Source organism: Anopheles coluzzii, chromosome 2, assembly GCF_943734685.1.
Source record: "Anopheles coluzzii chromosome 2, AcolN3, whole genome shotgun sequence".
In the NCBI taxonomy this organism is placed as follows: domain Eukaryota; kingdom Metazoa; phylum Arthropoda; class Insecta; order Diptera; family Culicidae; genus Anopheles; species Anopheles coluzzii.
In genome coordinates this window covers 18996570-19012025 of record NC_064670.1, presented here as the reverse complement: position 1 = coordinate 19012025, position 15456 = coordinate 18996570, and the positions used below count along the sequence as shown (strand labels likewise).

Genomic DNA, 15456 nt, shown 5'->3' with positions numbered 1-15456 from the left:
AAATAAAGACAATGTAAATCATTGACGGCGCCCCAAACCTTCCCCTCCTCTTCCTACGGCCATCCACGTCAGCCTCAAAAGATGGCTCCAGTGTCCCTGGCTTCTAACCACACATGCGAATGTGTCCCTTCATCTTTTTATGAGCACCAAGCACTGTGGTGGTGGCTGTGGTAAAGTATGCATGCGGAGGGAAAAGCACACAAAACCGGAAAACTCGATACCGATAATTGAGAACAACGAGCGGGATTTAGCCATTCCAACCTGTTTTCCAAACCCCGCTTCCCCTTCTGCTTCCCGCAGGTGTACACAGGTGCGCGTTCCTGTTCGTATCTAACGCGCCGAGTTTCCCTTGGTTGCGAGCGAGCCCCAAGGAAAGGGTGCTCGATTGATAATAGCCTACCGCGGATGCGGCCAACCGGTGGAAAAGAACCTGTTCGCCCCCCCGGGCAGCAGGCAGCGGGAAGAAGCGAAGGGGGAAATGCGAAAACTGGTTCAGAGAGCTTTGATTGAAATCGGTATGCCAGCGAGCGCTGATTGTTGATGGAAGCTGCAGCAGCTCGCGCTATGCTGATGTTGCTTCATACGAGAACGTAAATAATTTCGAAGCTTTCAATGTTCAAACAAAAAATCAGCCCATTGTATGTTACTTTCTTTTGCTCGGCTCTGTTCTAATCGTTTCCATTTCGTTTTCTATCTTTACAGGTATGTTAATGCTCTTCGAATCGAACACACCGTTGTTGGAAACATTCTGAAGATACTAGAGTCAAAACGCGGGAGAAAAACCCTTATCAAGCTCGTACGCACCTCCCCTTATACGTGAGTCTGCTGCTAAAAGTATTCACCCAATGGCCCCAATAGCAGTTGGTAGCCATTTTGCATAGTCACACGAGCGACACACACGCAAAAAAGGGAAAACAATCTTTGCACACCCATCACCCGCGTGAGCGTTGTTGGAAAAGTGCAGTTAGGCGTAGTCCGGGATCTGCGCACGAGAAGAACCTGCCCCGGATAGGCTACTACGCGGTGTGTGTGCATTCCAGCACTGTTCACCATACGCCCAACCCACCCCTCGGCTGGCCGGAAGATGCGCACGCATCCACCCGCTGGGCCGGGTGCGCCTGGGGACGCCTGCAGAAACTGTCGCGCTTGCGCGGACAGACGCGCGGCAGCACCTTGGCTAATGCATTCCAGCTGCTGCCGCTGCCGTCCCGTTTGCCCGCGAGGAAGTTTGTCTACGATATTTACATAATTTAAAGCTAAATAGACGTCCCCGCTGGGTCCTCTCGCCCGTCCAGCAGGGAAGCGATGATAATCACGACCGTAAAAGGAACGACATGGTAGTAGCAAGTGGTTGGCGTGGTTTGTATGCACGAGCATCCCTTGCTGCAGCTGCACTATCCTCTAGCGGCCGAAGGGAAAATGTTGGGGAGACAACCACTGTAACAGTTTCGGGCTGACGCACAATTCGCGCCAAACGGTTTCGCAGCTGTGTGTACGGTCGCTCTGCCGCGTTTCAGAGTAAATCGAGCACAGTGGAAACACAATACCGCCGTGGCGCCGCATGTGCGTTCTAGTTTACCTCTAGGGGTGAGTTGTTTTTTTTCCCTCCCTCTTGCAACAGGGTAGGATTTGAAGGAAGAAGACACACAAACACACCTGGTAGACACAGCTCACGTACACACGGCCGGTGCCGGTTGCATGTCAAACACATTCTGCAGGCTGTGTTTGCTAGTAAGTGATTCACCCGCTGGAAGAATCAATGAATTATTCTGGAGCGTGAGCGAAACAAGTCAAGCTAAGAGTTGCGAGCGCGAGGACGTGGGTTAACTGTAACCTAGCTCGCTTCTCTCTGCCCAAATTTGGATGGTAGGAAGCGCCAGCGCAGGGACATGAATTATTGACAAGACAGGAGCCCGGGTGCATTGGCATGAATCATTAGAGCATGTTGTTGCTGCATTCCTGCGGATAGTAGTCGCATTAACGTTTCATTTATGTTAAATCAACAGTTCTAAGCGAGGAATGAAGAAGGTGAAAGGGTAGAATGTAGGAGACATGGGGAATTTTGCAGATTGACTTGGTAGGCATAGGTAATTCATGCCCTTTGCAATGTTATGTGTCTACTCATGTATTAAATATTAAAGCACGGTTAAGAATTAGTTTTTTATTACAACTGTCATTATGTTGACTTGTTACATATTCCCAAACATTGTTGTTCTGAGAGGTTCCAAGGTGACTTGAGATGATTTATCCACAATCAAACATCATTCTGATGATGCATCGGAACTATTTAACTGTTCAATTGAAGAACACCTCCTTTGAGGTAACCAAACGGTGCTACTAACACCACACTACAACAGCAAAGTAATGGTAATTGTACAAAGCAACCGCTTTAATTAACCATCCATTCATAAAAGCCGATCAACCCGATTGCACCACGGAACATACCATCATTCCCACCGTTGGCTTCAATTCCCCTCCTTGGGTGTTCCCCCAATGCTTCTGAAGCGCATTCTTCGCAAGTGGAATCGGTATCACTACACATCGACCGTGCGATTAGCGGGAACGCTTGGGAAGGAAAATCAGGCCAATCCTCGGTCCTCGCGCACCGAATAGAACCGGAAAATACAAACCCATCCCGTCAACAGCCACACACATACACACACACACACACACAAAAGGGCTATAAAAATGTATGCGCCTACCCCTATCCCTTCCTGGCGTGAATAATAAATCCATTACTACGCCGGTGCGCAAACGAGCTATGCTGCGACTTTCACTGCAAGCTGATTTTTTCCACCACGGTAAAGCGTACCCCTTTTAACCACCCAATAACGATGCTCTTCGATATCGTTCTGCTTCTGCGATCGGTTTGCGATTTGACAACAGGCCGAGGAGCCGCACCGTTCGACAGGTTCGACCCCAATTGCAGCCTGGGAAGTTGCGGTGCGGCGCAAAGAAGCAAGCAACATAATTGCATAATGCCGTTAGAGTTGCCAGCCGGCTGCTGCTACTACGCGATGGCGTAAATCGGATGCGGAATTTGGGCGCAAAAAATGTCTCACTTTTCGAGCCCTGAGTGCTACAAGCTTTTAAACAAACGCGCAGCGCAAATATTGAGAAGCTAAAGTGTATCGGTTAAGAAAAGAAAGATGCCGGCCAACACATCCAGTGCAAGCTAAAGCACGATTGTCATTAACACTTGCCACAGGACAGACAGGAAGTTCGCTTGAACAACCCGTTGCTTGATAATGCGCCATGCGCCGCGTGCGACACACTCACCTACATCCAGAGGAAAGGCCCGCGAGTGACGCGCGCACACGTATGCCGCTGCTGCTGACGTACCTTACCGGTTGTGTTTTGTGTGTCGCGGCTTCCCGCATCAACGCAAACCCGGCGCATTTAGCTTTATAAACACATCACACGCACATCATCATCATCATCATCAACCACCATCCAAGCCAATGCAAGAAACGACCAAACGTGGAAATGGTCCCGCTCCCTGCTGTCGACACAGTATTCTAAACGGGTTCCAATTCCAGTCACGCACCGACGCAGGAACGATCGCCGTGTGCAGTCGCACCGCCAGCAATACTTTCTCCCCGAGGGCGAGAGACCGCCTCGTCGGATTCCCTTTCCATTCTTTTGCTGATGAGCGGCGGCGGCGTCGTCTTCTCGGGGACACACGCAAACAAGTGGACCTGTCTGCATGGCAGTGAGCAGCAGTCTCACGCACCACGAAGGGAAATGACATCTTAGCTGCTGCTACCGGGTGCGATGTGATCTCTTTGCTTGGGGGCTGAAAAATGAAGTAATTAGTGTCGCCGAAAGTCACGACACGGCAACCCCGAAGATGACTTCTCCCGGCCTTTGCAGTGAAAGGGGGGCATGACTTTGGCTTTTGCGTGAGCTATGTTCGAGCAGGCAGAGTAATCAAAGGCCCTGTGGGTCTGGCGCGCCAATTGTTCGCGAGCAGAATTATTCACAACTCAATTCTGGACCTTGCGGTGTACATCGACTCGAGGTCACGCTTAGCACGCGCAGCATCTCCAGAGAAAGTGCACTGAAAAAAACGCCAACTTGTTTTTAAGCTTCGTTCAAGAACCTGTTCCAAATGTACATCGCTTTTTCCACCCCTTCCCACCACCACCACGCCACGGATTCCAACCACGGAGGCGGCGAGCTCACCGTGTACAGTGTGTGGTGGCCTGTATAGCGAGCGCGGGAATGCGGGAATGGCCCAGCAAGGGGCCGACCTACGACGATAGCGATAGATGGGGGCGAAAACCAGAATATCCGGCAACGGCGAATATAGGCCAGCAAGTTGTTGCTAACGTATGCTTTTTTTGCGAAACGAAAGAGGGAGCACATTACTTATACGAGCTAAATCAACCCCTCAACTAGCCTAACTAACTGCACTCGCACTTGCACCAGCTGTCTTTCACTCTCCGCTCGCCTGTGCGCTGTCTCTCTCGCCAACTCTTCCGTTCTGAGAAAAGAGGCACAAGAGCAGTAAAGTAAAGTAAAAAAAAAGCAACAGGAAACAACACACTCTCGGTGCAGAAGTATGTGAGCACCTTTCTGGTACAGTTCCTCGCTTCTCCCCCAGCAGCTCTGCAACCATCTGCGCAGGGGGGAAAGCGAACTGCGGTAAACCTACATCATAATTTCTTATCATCTAACCGTCATAATTTTATACACCCATATAATGCGACTGTAAACATTATTAATAGACCTTATTCACATGCTTTATTGGAACAATTTCTCCGGCCTGCATTGTGCGGCGCAGCGCTGCATTCGCTCGCGATGCAGACGACGACGATGATGATCATGCTGATGATGAGCTCGTGCACCGATCGTGGCGAGGGGCCGCGAGGAAACTACAGTTAACCTACACCACCACTCCGACCGATCAACAACAACAACAATGGCCAGCCTGCGAGCTGCAAGTGACCAAAACGACGACCGTCTAGCATTGCACCGAGGGCATGATCTTCTCCACGACAGGCGCCTGCGGTTAGCGAGGGAGGGTTTGAAAAAGTTTGTAAAGTAACAGACACTCTCCCGTAGAGACGTTCCTGTCCCTTGGATGAGCCCTGGCAACATGGAGCCCAGCCGCACCAGTGCCCATTGTTTGCTAAACGACGGGCAAGTGTCCAGTTAGTGTGGCACACGGCGCAAGAAACTGGTGCATGGTTTCGCGAACGAACGACGTACACACACACACATCTATCTTGCGAATAATTTGTGCTAAAAGCTCTCCTCCTAAAGGGGAATATGGGTTTGGAAGATGCAGGGAGAGATTTTTTACCAGGTCACGCAGACGCAGAGCACAGTTTGCATGCGTCACCGGGCGGGCGGGATGATTCTTTACCGGTCTCTCATGGTCATTATTATTGATTGCCATCACTCGGTCGGACAACAATTTGTCCACACCGGAGAACTCTCCAAGGCACAGCACAGCCGGCCGAACATTGTTTGGAGGGAACGGGGAATCATTGTTCAGCAGCCCTAGTTCCCATTTCCGAGCTCACTCTTCCCCCCAATTCCCAGCCGCAGGAAGGTGCTCAGCCACCCTACCGCGGTCGCTGAATGAAACGCTTGTTGCATAATTATTTTTGTTGATTCATCATAACGATGAGAACATTCTACTTTCCGCCGGCCGCGCGATTACGGGTGGCCCGAGGAAGAAAGGGGAAGAAAAAGAAATGGGACGCTATGGTCAGTTGAAAATTACATTCCGTTTGCCCTCAAGAAAAGGGGAGCGAAATGGGTCAATGAACAATAATTAAATTTATGTTTAACATGACGACGGATAAGATGGACAACAATGTTAACGATTGTTTGTTACGATCGGTAATACATCATTTCCCCCCGGCACAGCGATCGCGGTGATTGTTGTGTGTGGCAATGATATGGCAAATGCAGGGACAAAACGTAACAGCGACGTAATTAACATGTCAATGTTGCGGTACCAATACCATACCTACTTATGTTTATTAATAACTTATTTAATGCACACAAAAACACACGCTAATTGAAGGGCCTGTGGCTCTGGGTAATAATCTGCTCGCTGCAGCAGAATTATTGTAATTTTTATGATGAAATAAAAGCAAACCCTGCCACAACACGGCGGGCAGCACAGAATGTGGGATGTAATTGCATCCCGTTCATTTGGTCAAAGAAAAAGCAACGCATCCCAGCGTTGAAGCCACCATATCGCAGCATGCAACGAGCAACCTTGAGCGGCCCCTAGTTATCCACCGGCTCGAATCACGCGGCAGGGCATAAATTAATGCACGGTCAGCAAAAACCCTTCTTGCTGCGCTGCGCTTTGCCCGGCCAGACGCACGCAACCAGATAAACGGAAGCGTTGGCCAAGATGATGGACTCATCCAAGCGATTGCGCGCGTGTCGCGTGCTGTCATCCCCGTCGTCGCATGACGATAAGGCAACGCAGCAGCATGTGTGTAAATAATGTCTCAGTGTGTGGACTCCGATCGATCGTACCGCGGTACCGGGTTTCGTTTCGTCAGAGGCTAAGATAGCCTCTTCTTCCCCCCCCGAGCGATAAGGACACGATCGACCAACGGAGTGCAGGGTGGGCGGGATGTGTAATGGCAATTAAATGCACTGCAAAGCGTCGTTGGCCATCTTTGGTCTGTGGAGGAGCTATAAATAGAGCTCGCAAACGTGCTCGCTCCGGCACCGGCCTGGAAACGAGTCAGCGAGCCCCGTTCGTCGCCAGTGTTTGTCGCTCCACACTTCACTTCACTTCGCTCACCGGGCAGGCAGGAACGCAGCCCGCACTTTGCATATCGATCATAAGAGCCGGGGCAGCGTTGTCAGCGCGGCAGATGAGCGCGCCCGACCGGCCCTGGGATTTAGCACCGATCGTCGCGTTGACGTGGGCTAAAAATATGTCCCATTGGCACGTGAGGAGCAACGCCGAGAGCGCACCAAACATAAACGGTCGCCAATGATAACTAAACAACGCGCGATCGATGTCCTCCGCTACACAGCATTAGCCTCATTCAAGAGCGAGCGTGGAAGAACGCGATTGCGCACGCATTGGATAGGTTGGGAATGGAGCGTTGCAGACGCAGATCCACGCAGCCACACGTTTCTCGCCCAAAAACTGCGGCAAAGATAATCACTGGTTACAGCGACCATAAAAAGAACAGTTATAACCCTCGCCCATGCGTCCACCAACGCAACCTTCGGGGCACGGTGGGAAGTGGTGGAATATCAGCGGACAGAAGAGAGACATTTTTGGTTTTTTCGGACAAATCCACCAGAAAAAAACACATTGTTTTGTTTCGTGAATCCAGGAGGATTGGAGATATCTTTCTATTGGGGGAAAGTTGCAGCCAGTCATGCCTGCTGGAGAAGCATTCTTTCCGTCTCGTGTTCGTCATTCATTACTGGTTCACTCTGGAATGGAACAGGGGGGAGGCAAGTCACAGCGGCACAGCACACTTCCCATCAGGGCGCAAGCTCTCGTACCGGCGGGGAGTTCGCGGACCGGGCTTAAACGCAGCCATCTTAACGGGAGGTTAATGTTCGCTCCAAAAAAACAACCCTCCTAAATCCAAACAGTAATACCTCGGCGCATTAAATCGACGCTAACGTAATCGATTTAAATCATCTTACCCACCGGGAATGGAATGAATCGATCAATGTGGTTGCATCGCGCCGAGTCGGTAAGCGGTTTCATAACTTCCTTCCCGAAGCCGGCACCACTACGGTCACCGGAAGTGCGGAACACGGCGGAATCTACAGCTAGCGATTTCGAAACGCATCGAAATAATTCGGTCAGAATGTGTTTAAAACAAGATGGCCCTCTGAAGCCGCCCGGCGGTGGGGTTTGATTGGAATCTAGCGGTGATTTTTGTTCGTCGCTTTCCCGCTCTTGATCGGCTTTTCGCGGTCTCGTTTTGATGGCCATGTAACGAAAGGTGCTAAAACTAGGCTAAAACGCTTGTCCGATTGCTTAATTTTGGACACTTCCTCCGATTCTCCGAAAAAAAAAACGGTTACATGGGAACCGCAATGCACATTTCTATGCTAATTTTGCACGCTGAAATTGCTACACTTCCGACCATGGACGGCAGAGAATGGACCATTTCGCTCCATTTTTATTTTGCGAATAAACTGCGCGGACACAGCACGTACTTGCTTTTCCGCGGACGAATTGTTTTCATTTTTTTTCGGGAAGAAAACGACTCACAGCTGTAGCTGTAGAATGGTACCCGCCAGTTTACAATCCGTTTTATTGTTGTTGAAAGGTGCGATGGGTTCATTGTTTTTTGTTTTTTTCTTTTTTTTTTGTGGACCAATTGTTTTCCGCTCTAGTGCTGTACAACTCTCTGGACATGATCTAGTTTTTAGCGCGCTGACAAGAAAACAGTGTGAAACTGTTGGCATTGGTGACAGTGGCCCCGCACTGGAAAGCAGAATTTGGGACACCCTCTTTCTCCGTGCCGATTGGCCGCTAGTGGCCGTTTCGCATCAGAATGTACGCCCCAATGTCCGAATGTTGGAACGTGCGGCAGTGACTGGAATAAAAAGAATACAACCACTTTCTCACCGAAACGCATTAGCAACTGTGGCCCCAGCGTGGACAAACGAAACGGGATCTCACACGTACTGCTGCTAAATAATGCTGCTGCTTTCCGTCTGCCCGACGTCTCGAGGGGAGCCGAGGGAGCGCACTCGTCTTTCATGTAGCATAACAATTTAGGTTCTTCATTTCGGCCATCCTTAACCATGCTGGCTGCTTTCTTTTCTTGTATGTCCGTGTGTCTCTGTGTGTGCTACGCATTTTTGTTAGCTGCGTGTGCACGTACACGAGAGAGGACACATATTACGTGCAATTAGGAAGGAAAATGGTTATCAATTACAGCTTATGGGTACGCTCCCAACCCAGCGCCTATTATGCTTCTTGATCACCCGAGATCACGATCACACACTGCCCAATTCCAACGACGCTCCGAAACAACTGCCACTACTACCGCTAAATCATTCTGCTTGCTGGTTATTCTTGACGTTTAATTTATGTGAGAAAATTACTGTATTACCACAGTAATTGGGCGGCACGAATGGGGTGGAAAATGAAGCCGAGGCGCCGATGTAACTTGAAACTGGAGCAATGCGCTGCTAAAACCACGTCCACAAGACAGGGACGCAAACACGTTCATTTCGGGACAGCTTCCCTTTTGGTTGAATCGTTTCCCTTCCCACCTCTCTATTTGTTTGGTTACATTTTTAGGCGTTTTCAACATGCCGAGCACAAGTCACAATGGCACGTTTAATCGTAATGCCCCTAACAAGAGAAGGAAAACAACGGTATCAATCAATGACTCACTCGAAATGACACTTCCTGCCCGAAAATAAGAACGCAAGCGCGCGCACACACACCCGGAATGTGATAATTTGGTGTCCATTACCCTTCAAGCTGGATGGCTGCGTTTGGGGGCAACTGGAGCAATACAGAAGGAATAAAAGAAGAAAAAAAAAACATCCCGCCCGAACACAACAAAACGTGAGCCACCGAATTACCGAGTGATCACGAACAAATGTCCCCCTTGGCGGCGGCGTTGGACAGCTTAAACGCATTCTTTTTACCGACATTTCTTCACCGAAAACTGACTACGAACTAGTAGCACCCGTTTCCAATTTTTACTACCGTTCTATGACGCGCCGGACGAGTTAACGGAATGTGTTTTTCGGTCCTCTCCTACCCATGAGATCCGGACACTCTATAAAAAGCTCCAAAAACCCCGACCGACATCGCACAGATTACACGGTGTGTTATTGGATCGAGCGGTCCATCGCCTTGTCTCTCTGGGCCCGTCGCGAAAGTGGCGTACAATTATTATGTTCGGTTCGGTTCGTTCGAAGCAAAGCAGCAAGCGGTTCCCATCGCACCGCAGAGAATGCGTAACCGATTGGTTCTGTTTTACACCCCGATACCGTAGCCCAATTTCCGCAACCGTTGCTGAGGTTTTGGTTGCGTCAGCTACCTACATTTTCTACTACGGCGAGCCACATTGCTTAAGGTAACTGGTTCTTTTGGACAGAGGCACGCACAAAAAGCCATGTAATCATGCATTCGGTTGGGATGCAATAAAAACATCAACGTGAAATCTTGCTCCTATTAGCACCTTGCATCGGAAATACAACTCGTACAAAGACTTTCTACACCCGGCGGCCGGGCAGAGATGGCACGATGCATCGTAATCTACAAACCTCAAAAAAAAGCTGTACAAAACCTTTCTTCATTTCGATTATTAAATTTCTTTCCAGCTTATCGGGGCCTAGGGCAAACTTTCAACGCCTTGTTGTTGTTGGCCTGGCCTTAAGGCTAGCTTCCTTTTGTTGCTGGTGGGTAATTTGGAGCAACAGCTTGTACCGATCAGCAATCGAGCTGTAATTATGACATTATCGATTTTACCACGTGCCAACAACGAGTGCCGGCAGTGCAGCAGACGAAAAGTTTGAAGCAGAAGCTCCATCACAGCGTGCACTCATTCAGCTCTGTTTCTTCCATTTAAAATCGTTTTTTGGTTGTTTTGATTACGCAGACAAACACAAGGCACACTCATGCTTTAGTTACACATTTTTGTTAGCTCTTCGCTTAAAAGTACCAAGATTAAGAAGTACTAAGATTGTGCCCAGGGTAGCTTGTGTGGCGAAAAAAACGGCCCATTCTAACGGCACCTGTTGACGATGTAAAACGCTGCTCTTCACATCGTCGCCGCGGCCTCGTCAGCCCTTAACGTTTCCACAAGCTCTACTTTTCCTTTCCTGCGAACCGTCTCACTGCCAGCGATATTCAAATGCCTGCCACAGCAGCGGGACACATTCATCAGTCGTTCGTTCGAATGGTCGCCTCCATTCTCGACGCTGCACGTGCACTCGTGCCTACGTTGCGATCAGCTAGGCGAAATAAAAAGCCTGGGCAATTAGATCGAGCCCAAAACGGGATGCTGGGTACTGAAACGGGGGGCAAACGATCCGGCGCGTTTCTTGCACGAGAGCACTTTTAAGGAGGCCACTTGTAAAACAGTACATAGCAACATTTTTGTCATATTAAAAGACGATTTCCCGTTACACTGTACACACACACACACACGGGCTGGCTGGTAAGAGTGATTAACGATCAGCGTGTGCTTGTACACACAGCGCAAAGGGTTCGTGTTTCGTGCTGCCCTTTTGCTTCATCTCCGGGGTGCACCACACATACCAAAATTCAGTGCCACCGTGTCGCGCCGCCTCAGAATACTAATCACGCACAGCGTGTGCATTCTTGGACGGAGAGCTTCGAGCCCCGAACAAATGCTTCCAATCACACGCTGCACTTCAGTGTTTGGTACACGAAACAAACAAAAAAGCACAGAAAAGACACTTTATCACTCGCGCGGTGTCAAACTTTCCATACTAATGATGACCTCTCCCTTCATTTTCTCCTAATAATCGTTAAGGGCTAGGGACGGACGCTAAGGCTCGGGGCTCACAGCGTTCTTCCCATCGCATGCAACACCAGCCCATCCACACCTGGTTAGTCGTGCGGTTCATGCACCTTCCTACCGCCTGTGATTGATGAAACGTGCCTCGCCTGAAGTAGTGGCGCGATGCTAATCATCATTACAATATCACCCAATCTCGACTCGGCTTAAAATGCATACACATCGAACACGCTGGAGGTGGGGCCGGCAAACTCAAAATCGTTCACCAAAAGAGGGAAAAGTGATTCAACCTGCTCCGTGAAAACCGTGGCGGTGAAAACATTTCATCTAATTATGTAATTATGCCTCTTTTGACCGAAGGCATTGTTGCTTTCCGGAACGCCGCAAGCGCCGCGACGACCCACAATGCTACACAACCGTTTGGTGCCCACATCCAAACACAGCAGTACGCAGTGCTTCAAATTTCCTTTTTTTTTTTTCGGGGGCTACACTTTTCCTGCAGGTTTCGGTGAAGCAGCAGGCTTTTTTTGGTGTTTTGTGGGTCATAGTGTCGTGCAGCCTAAAAATAGCCTCAGCCCCGAGCAGGGTGCCAACGGATCGATTCGTAAGAACATTCCTCCCATTCATTGCCCCAGCCCGGCTGGGGAGGGGAGGTAGCTGGTGGCACCCACTATACACGAACCCATCATCGGCCATCCATCATTTGAAGAAAAGCGAATTCGTTTAGGCGAATAGCTGAAAGCTGAACGCTCTTGCTACAGGGCGCCGTTAGCTTGCGTCGATCAAGTCCGCGGGTGCTGTACAACCATGAAGGGGACGACGATTCCCCTTCACACCGTGTTGCCATTGACATGCTTTATGATGGATCACAAATGCATCGACGTTTCGGTGTTTGTGTGTTTGCGTTTGATGGATGAATTTTGTGCACGATTGCTGTCAAGCGGCACGAAGAAAACGAACACGATTGGTTTATCGGAGAGCGAGTGCTAAAGTGCATGCTCGTTTAAAAGACCCTGTACTACACAACATTCGTCAGAGATGGTACACTAATGATCGTTTTAGACAGTCGATTCCTCACCAAGATGTTTTGTCACTCGTTCTTATGTGAAATGATCTCCAAATGCGCATGGAACATACCTAAAAAGAGAAGTAGAAACAGATACAACATATGAGTATTGTGGATGAATCGACTACACTGCGCTCTTTATACAGCACAATAAGCCATCAGGCCTTCAGAATAAAAGATCAAGGTTAAAGGAATGGCCCCGCAAAGCCTCGCGATAATTTTAATCAAATAAATAACCATTTGTGGCACCGCCAATCGCTCTATAAATTTGATTATTCTAATACGGACTTTGACACCTCTTTTCGTTACAGCGCCACCTACAACGAAAGCCGTAGCGCGCGCAATCGATAGCAAATAATAGGTAAGTTATGCAAATCCACCACAACCTTCTGGGACATCATTTCCATCGTACGAAATGTGCCACACACACAAACACAAATAACGATTGGCTCTTCTTTGCCTTGAGCTTCTCAATCTTTCGTTCCGTTCTGCACCACCGCACACACCGTTTGTCGAACAACGCAGCAAGAGCAAAGTTTTGCGCCCGGATGGCTTACAAGTGTGGCGCCACCGGGATGGCAAGCGAGCACCTTTTGGCCTCGGAAGCACAGGAAGCTGCAAGGGGCTGAAAAGGAGGGGCGGGGGCTAAGGCATCCCGAAATCGCTGTAATTTGAGCTTATTTACTCACAGCGCCACGATTGAAGTCATTTTGCCTCAATCCATCCTGAGCAGCAACCGCAGTAGCTGTTTCAGCATGTTCTGCTGCTGCTACGGTAGAGCCACAGAAAAGTAGGTCTTCGCTTACCCCGAGCGAAGCGAATCGGATGGGATGGGATCGGGAGGGATGGCAATTCATTCAACATAACGCTGCGGAATGGCGTGGTACACTTAATCATGATTGAGAAAGTGGCATAAATTTGGCAAGCAAGCGCTTCATTCAAATGTTCTGGCAACGGGATCGAGAATTAAGGAATCTGCCTATTCCCACCCCTGGTGGGGATCATCTTCTATGTTGCGTGTGCGTGTGTGCACAGTTTGATGAGGAAAGGCAGCGATGCGCGCTGCTCTTGCTTTTGAGGGCTGAAACGTACAGTTTTAATCAGCTTGTGCACGTACAGATGTGTACGTTTTAATCACTGCGACATTGCGGAGGTTTTTTTTTATTTCTCTCTAAACCAAAAACTAAACCTCTAGTGAATAGTTACCTGAATGAATTTGAAATCCCGTACACAAAACCATGCAAAACAACCAAAACGGCGGGTTCGTTGTCTGTCGTTTCGTTCAAATCTTTCGAATACCTAGCGCCAAAGTACCTATGAAAAAAGCACTAGCAAGTTTAACGTCTAATCGGCTCAACTTCACTGCAACAAACAGACACAGACGCACGGTCCGAAAGACACCGTTAGGCTCATGATGAAGAGTTTGATCCCGTCGCGCGTAAGATGCACTTGTCCATGGGAAGCAGGACCCCTGATCGACGTCTGTATGTGAAAGAACGCATGCACGCGGGACTGCGTGCGACAGTGGCTGGTTTGCCCGATACCCCGGCAGCGATTTATCAAGATTGTTTTCCCATCCAACCGACAGGGAATGGGTCATTAAAATCATTGGATATATTTTCAGCAATTAAAAGCGCCTTCCTGCACGGTGTGCGGTCGTCGGTACCACACGTCCGGCACGTCATCACGTCAAGATTACGTGAAATATGTGCGCATAGCCGGGGGATGGTGGGACCAACTGCTGCCGAGACAAAGAGCGTATGTACCGAGGTTGTGTGTGTGTGTTTTGTTTTATGACCTTCACATTCATCCTGTACATCCGGTCCCGGCGTATGTGCTTGGGTACGTTGGAAGGTGCGTTGAACGAACCGGGTAATTCACTCTCCCTACTTACATTAGCTACGGGTGAGGTCAGTGCGGTTCATCGCAAAGCTCCACGCAAAGTACTGGGAGGCGTAAAAATGCACTCATACGATGCTTGCATACTGCACCGGAAGTAACAAACAAGTACGTACAGTACCGAAAAAGTGTTTGCCTAAATTGCCACGAAGTAAGTGGGGGGAGATCGAAGATAAAAGCAAATATAAAATAACACCAAACAAAACTCCTCTCTTTTACTTTTTTTTAATGTACAAACACACACACAGACACTCAGACATATAAGCAGCAGTTCGGGTTATTTGTGATCGTGTACCAAACACCCGACTCCAGCGATTCCAACGATCGCCGATAGGCGCGAGGTGGAAAAATTACCAAGCAACGGTTTATTTATTTTCTTTCACTTCCCATCGCCCCCACCCGTCAGAAAACTTTTCATTCCAATTTTATTTTTTCAACATTTACCCACCCATTCCACAAATTCATCACGATGGAAATCGAAGCTTCGGTTTTGTAACCGCACAGCATCAACCCTTGAAGTTGCACGCTTGCTGGTCCTGCTGCTCCCTCTCTCCGTTTCTCTCTTTCTTTCTAGGGTGAAGTGCAAGGTCAGGGCCGGTGGGATGCGGCCAGCACGAATGGGGAAATGTAAAACAAACAGGGAAAGAAAGAGAGAGAGAGCAAACCTTCACCTTAACCAGCAGCAAAAACCGTCTCAGACAGATCTGGCGCGAGCTCACAAGAGATAACCACAAAAATTGGTTGTGTAATAAGCCACAAAAAAAAACTGGGGGCAAACATTACACGTTGTGCAAGAGCAGGGCCGCAGGTTCAGGTGTTTTAAGCACCCCCCCTTGAAAGTTGATTTTTTCCTTCTTCTCTTTCATTCTTTCTTCCCTCGGATCTTGACCGATCTTGGTGCCGCGAGAGCGCAAAGGGAAAATATTTCAAGGAGCGAAAAACAAAAAACAAACAAAAACCAGTCGACCATTAAAAACACCCTTTTTTTTCGTGAATCTCGATGCACTTGCTCTACCAACACCC

The 15456-nt window shown here is 49.0% G+C and overlaps 2 protein-coding genes across 2 annotated transcripts in view; one reads left to right on the top strand and one right to left on the bottom strand.

Annotated features, from left to right (window-relative positions):
- The window catches only part of LOC120951141 (autophagy-related protein 16-1), a 248691-nt gene that overhangs the window by 168079 nt on the left and 65156 nt on the right, over positions 1–15456 (bottom strand). The window lies entirely within an intron of this gene.
- Positions 1–15456, top strand: part of LOC120951140 (uncharacterized) — a 92985-nt gene that overhangs the window by 14139 nt on the left and 63390 nt on the right. Inside the window, exon 2 of the mRNA XM_040369683.2 lies at positions 12846–12895. The gene's annotated coding sequence lies outside the window, so the exon portion shown is untranslated. The remainder of the gene's footprint in view (positions 1–12845; positions 12896–15456) is intronic.